General features: G+C 46.1%; 1 long non-coding RNA gene across 1 annotated transcript; it reads right to left on the bottom strand.

The window, feature by feature from the left end:
- Positions 1-683: 683 nt before the first annotated feature.
- Positions 684-4,795, bottom strand: LOC308472043. The gene is made up of 3 exons (XR_013983264.1): positions 4,668-4,795; positions 3,140-3,209; positions 684-923 (listed from the first exon to the last, which is right to left on the bottom strand). It is a non-coding gene; the product is annotated as an uncharacterized lncRNA (long non-coding RNA).
- Positions 4,796-5,752: the final 957 nt, after the last annotated feature.

Below are 5,752 nucleotides of genomic sequence, written 5' to 3'. Positions count from 1 at the left end.
CATCAGGGGCACCTCTGGCATGATGTCTGTGACATCACAGGACATAAGTGACACAAATCCCTTCCATGCAGCAATGAAAGCACTCACCTTGAAGTTGTCTTGGTTGTAATTTTGAGCTTTCTCAGTGAGAAAGTATCTACCAATTAGAAAGCATCTACCCGTGAGAAATTGCATCTACCAATTAAAACATGCTAATTTAAATTTGTTTGCTTACGAATTTGTGAATTAGCATTAGTGAAATGGCCAGGATAGTTTTGTTTCTCACATGGAAACTTTGGCCTATGTAGGATGCTACGGTGCACATTATTATATCACCCCGGTGGGAATTGCAGTTTGCAGCAGCAGAAACCAACGAAGAGGCTGGGCAAGTACTCGGTGCTGAATTTCTTTTCAGCTGCAATAGGGTACCCCCACAATCTTTTTAGTGCAGCCGTCTACTACCCACTACAGTGGGACTGCCGCCACCCAATGCATGAAGACAAGATGTTGCTACATCAGGGTCTGTGGCAGCACAGAGCCTTTAAAAACAAAATCCTTTTTTTGTCATCTGGAAAGACCCTGACAGATGCTGGATTGATGGAATAAATCAGAAGAGTTGAAGGTTCTTCAGGCTTCTTCCAGATGTTTTGGGTTTAGTAAAAAAGGAAAAGAAAAAGAGTTTGCCCCCCTGCCATCCTCGTAAACGAAACCCACATTTATTTTCATCAAGATTCAATTAAAATCTATCCTTCCCCCCGCAAGGCTGGGTGATGCAAGCTATGAGGCATGGCTTGAAAGCGACCTCATATCATACGCTGCTTGTTCTTTTCTTCAGGAACAACAAAGACAAATCGAAGCAGGCAAACTTCCCAAGGAGCTCAAGTTTCCAAAAGCTCTTCATCCATAGCTAGGTCCAGATTTCTGAGAGAGCCGACTGCTGACACCTGAAATATCATAGCACAGACAGAGGGTGTCAGTGGCACGCCAGAAGCTATTAGCTGTAACACAGGCATAGGTCTAAACCCAAGATGCCCCGGGCAACCCCCAGGGAGAAGCAACCGTTCAAGTCCCAGAAACAGGTCTCCTTCATTCCATTTCATAATGCTGAAAAAGTTTCTGTGCAGCAAAAATGCTTGCTAAAAACCTCATTAAATGTAAACAGGAGCTGGTAGGGCACCCACCATGGCTGAAAACAAGAACATTTCTTCCTATGCCTTAGTCAAAATCACAGTGTAGGGGGAGACCATAGCTTAGATGCAGATCATACACTTTGCATGCAGTGGGTCCCATGTTAATATCCTGGCATAAGAATAGGGATGGAGGAGAAAGTCAAAGCCAAATCTAGCAAATCTGCACTTTCCGAAACAATGTGTGAACTGAAGCACAGAGAGCCTTCAAAATTCACACGGACCAGAATTTTGTGAGGCAGTTTTCCAACGAGCCAATGTTCACAAAAATGCATATATTAGAGGAAAGTGGTAATTGGAATAAAGATATTAGTAAAAATAGCATACAGTATGCATTATGATAGAGGAAATTGCTTGCCATAATGTGTACATTAGTAAAAACTGCATATTAAAATGTGTTTGTTAGGAGAAATCGGCACTAAAATGTGTATGAATTTTTTAAAATGAAAAATGCAAATGGCTTCAAAATGGGGAGAATTTAATTTAAGATAGAGGAAAAATGAACCCAAGAAAACTAAAATGGGCAGATTTCCGATTCCTAGCTAGGAAATTCTTATGTACAAAGCATGGACCACTAGTCTAAGTGTAAGGAAAGTTTCCTAGGAACCTGTGGGTTTTTTTGCAATTGGTCAGGGAGATCCTGATAAGCTAAAAGCTTTGTGATAAAGTTCTTTACCTGGTAAGATAAAGTCCTTGATAAAACCCTGATAAGATAAGGCCTTAGGGTGCAGCCACACACCCCCGACGGTAAATGAGTTTGGCGTACTTGCACGGGCTTCCCACCATGAACTGTGAGACTCAGTTAGGATGTGGACCGAACTACACATTACACACCAATGTGCTCCTGCTTATTTGCAAACCATGACCACCCAGGAGATCTGAGCCTGCTTTCAATTTCTCATCCAGACATGTCCTTGTTGTGTGACCCCAGTAAAGAACGCAAGCATGAGCCAGCAATAAGAAGGGGGGCTGAGTCAATGAGAAGGAGATGGCTGCCTTGAGAACGGGGTGACGAAATTGCTGATCACTCTCTGTTTGCAATGTGGATGTCAAGGTTGCAAAAGAGACTGCAGGTAAGCTGAAACCTCTGTTCTACGATAGAAAGGTTTGTGGAAAGCAGAATCTTCAGTGCATAGAGAAACCTACAACCTGAAAAGAACCCGATCACCCCACCCTACTACAGATCTTGCCAGTTTCTATTTTTGTGCACCTGATCAATTCCTGAGCAGGGGTTTTCCTTGCCTGCCTACCAGGCTCCACCCCAGAGGCAGATGGCACACAGCCAAGCGCCTCTTTCTTTCCTCTGTGGCATGAGCCTATTCAGCCCTTCCCCGTGCATAGTCCACACAAGCCCCACAATGAAACATCCAAGTGTATTCTCAGACTCATTTCCCTGCATTTGCAGGCTTCAGCTTTCTCCAGGATGAAATAGGCAGTGCCTGGGGGCCAGAGCAAAGGAGCCTTAAGGAAAAGGAGAAACTGCTATGCAGTGTTTAAGCTCAGTTGTGGCAGAGTCTGGAAAGAATGCAGAGAAACTGAAAGACAGTCGGCGTTGCCCCGTTCTGCTCAAACAGCCCTGGAAGAAGTGCATGCTAGCATCATCCTACCTTGTAGCCACATATTGGATCAGTTTCTTTTGCTTTTAATCTAAACAGGATCTTCAGAGTCTTGAGGAAATCGACTTAAAATGCACATCATTCCCCCCGTCAATTAAAACCACATTCAGTACCTGCCTTTCATTGCCCAGAAATCCGAACGCTACAGAGCCCGAAAAACAGACTTTATGTGTATGTACTGCCATTCTAGAGTTAGCCAACATTACTCCAGAAGTGGCTGTGGACACCCCAGTTTTTCTACTGGCAACTTGTCCATCTAGAGTTGTTAACAGTTTAATGTGAGAAGGACAACTATCTTGGCCATTTCACTTATGCTAATTCACAAATTTGTAAGCATAATATATTAGGGTGACACACCTTAACAGGTTGAATCTGCAATGCAGTCTTGTGCACACCAACCTGAGAGTTAGCCCTGCTGCACATAGTTCTGAGAAAATATACATAGGACTGTGTTGTAAAGCTTTTAGCAGGAATTTCAGCTGGGGAGAATTTCCAGCACCTGGAGTAGAACACATGCTGTGCACCTGGGGGCGGGGCCAAGGGGATGGGGCGAGTGTCCCGGGGGCGAGGCGCCCATGGGGGCAGAGCAAATCACCCATGGGGTATGTGGAGTGAGCCGCCCATGGCGGGCTGCTTCCTGGGCTGGGGGGGGGGGGAGCCACACCATTTTGCCAGCAGCCTTCCTCCCTTCCCTCTTCCTTTTGACAGCTTGGGGGTGGCCTCCCTGCCCCCAGAAGCTGCCCAGGAGTGGAGGAAGGGGGTGGTGGGGGTGGTCCACCCTGGGTGTCATCACTGAGGGGGGTGACATTCGGCGTGCCACCTGCCTGCGACTCCCAAACCTCCCCCAAGCTGTCAAAACAAAGGGGGAAGGGGGGAAAGCCGCTGGCAAGGCAGCGCAGCTCCACCCCTTCCCCCCGATGACTCAGGGTAGGCTTGGGAGTCGCGGGCGGGCGGCACGCCGAATGTCACCCCCCTCAGTGATGACACCCAGGGTGAACTGCCCCCACCGCCCCCTTCCTCCGCCCCCGGGGGGAGGGCGAATTATTATAAGCGGGGCTGACCACTCTTGTTGGCATGTGTCATTAGGGATTTAGTGCTGGTATAATATTACTTTGAGGTTTCCTTGCTCACAGTGACACTTTACCGGATCAAGAATGAAACCTCAAGAGATCCAGAATGTGAACCCAGGTTGAGGAAATGACGGGATGCCCATTGATCACAGACACCATACAGCCACTCTAAAGCTGTATACACACGTCACCTCCAAAGCACATTCTTTCCCTCAAAGAGAGCACTGTAGTTTGTTAAGGGTTGCTGGGAATTTTAACTCGGGCCTCATCTGCACTATACATTTAAAGCAGTATCATGCCACCTTCAATGGCCATGGTTTCTCCCAAAGAATCCTGGGAACTGTTGTTTGTTAAAGAGTGATGAGAGTTGTTTGGAGAACCCTATTTTGCCCAGAGAGTTACAGTTCCCAGAGTTCCCTGGAAAGAGGGATTGATTGTTAAACTACTCTGGAAACTGTAGCTTTGTGAGATACGTAGGAGCCACCGAACAACTGTCAGCACCCTTAGCAAACTACAATTTGCCTGTTCTGACCTCTGAGCTCATGTTATGGATGACTGCTAGTCCCCTGCCCCCCAAGACATAATAGCAGCATCATATGCTTTTAGTAGTGTTAGTAAGAATAGGCTTTTAGGCCTCTGTTTTGGGGAGCACTTAGGGACTGACAACACCACAGATAAGGTATCTCTTTTCCAAAGGGATCAAGGCTGCCCTTGCTAATGAACAGTCGCTCAAAGTCACTGTCTCTGACATCCAGGAAAACAGCTTCTCAAGAAGCCAAACACAAGAGCCTGAAGAGGGAGAGCCTGACACTTACCCAACTGCCTTGGGGTATGTAAGGATGGGAGCTCATTAGGAAAGAACTAGCTGTGCTGTGCCAGCTGATTTTGCTGAAAACACTTCTGTAATGAGGGCCAGCTCTGGCAGGCAGAGAGCCCTGCTTGAGCTCACCTGAGCATCAGCAACCTGATGCCGCGACTCACTGTGGGCTCTTAGGCTGCCATTGTTACCACCACCCCACATACACACGTGCATCTCATGTCCTTTCCATGGGATTACCAGTGAACACCCAGACCCAACCTCCCTCCAGTAGGGATGCTTCTTAGCTGAAAGGGTCATCATCAGGCTCCCCCATAAATTCACAGTCTCTGGGCACATCTCAAAACCCATTTATTACCCATTCACCCATATTTGTTTACACAAAGCTCTCCTGAAGGTTATACAATGTCCGCTGTTTATTGAGCATTCGTCCTATTTGTTTATGTGGAGGTTATACAACTTCCCATCAATCAATTATGTTATCCCACATTTTCAGGTGTGTTTCCCCATCACTTTCCTTACAGTGAAAAGTCAATTCTTAATTTTTAAAAGTGGGTTTGTTGCACCAGAGTGCTTTAATCGATTTTAATTGTGCATAACTCCCACAAAATACTGCTAGTTTGGAGGGGAGTATTTGTTGATTCAGTGTCAACAGGCTAAGTTTCACCTCAGTTCTGGTCCCCTTAAACCAAAGGACCTTTTATCTCTAAACCACTACCAGAAAGGGTAGTGGCAGTATGGAAGCAATCTTGGAAGGAGGGGGATTAGGAAGAGGAGGGAGAGAAAGATTTATGCAGAACTAAAATCCCAAATGGTTTCAGCAGTAAATTTACACGTACATTCTCAAGCTTGCAGTTATGTTTCTCACCCTAGCATACCATGAGATGGTTATCTTGCAGGGACTTCTTTCATAGCATCAATGTTTTCTGAAAGAACTACCTCAATTGTGAGGGATCCCAATGTAAGTTCTTTACGGAATGGATTTAATAGCCTTAGCCTCTCCCTTGGAGATGTTCTGTTATCAGATTCCTTTGTTCCTTGCTAAAAGTGATGGCAGACTTCCAAGTCTATGAGCCTTTGGCA

The sequence above is a fragment of the Podarcis pityusensis genome (assembly GCF_964106645.2).
Source record: "Podarcis pityusensis genome assembly, chromosome: 2".
NCBI lineage: Eukaryota > Metazoa > Chordata > Lepidosauria > Squamata > Lacertidae > Podarcis > Podarcis pityusensis.
The sequence above is the reverse complement of the archived record's forward strand: the minus strand, read 5'-3'. Positions and strand labels throughout refer to the sequence as shown.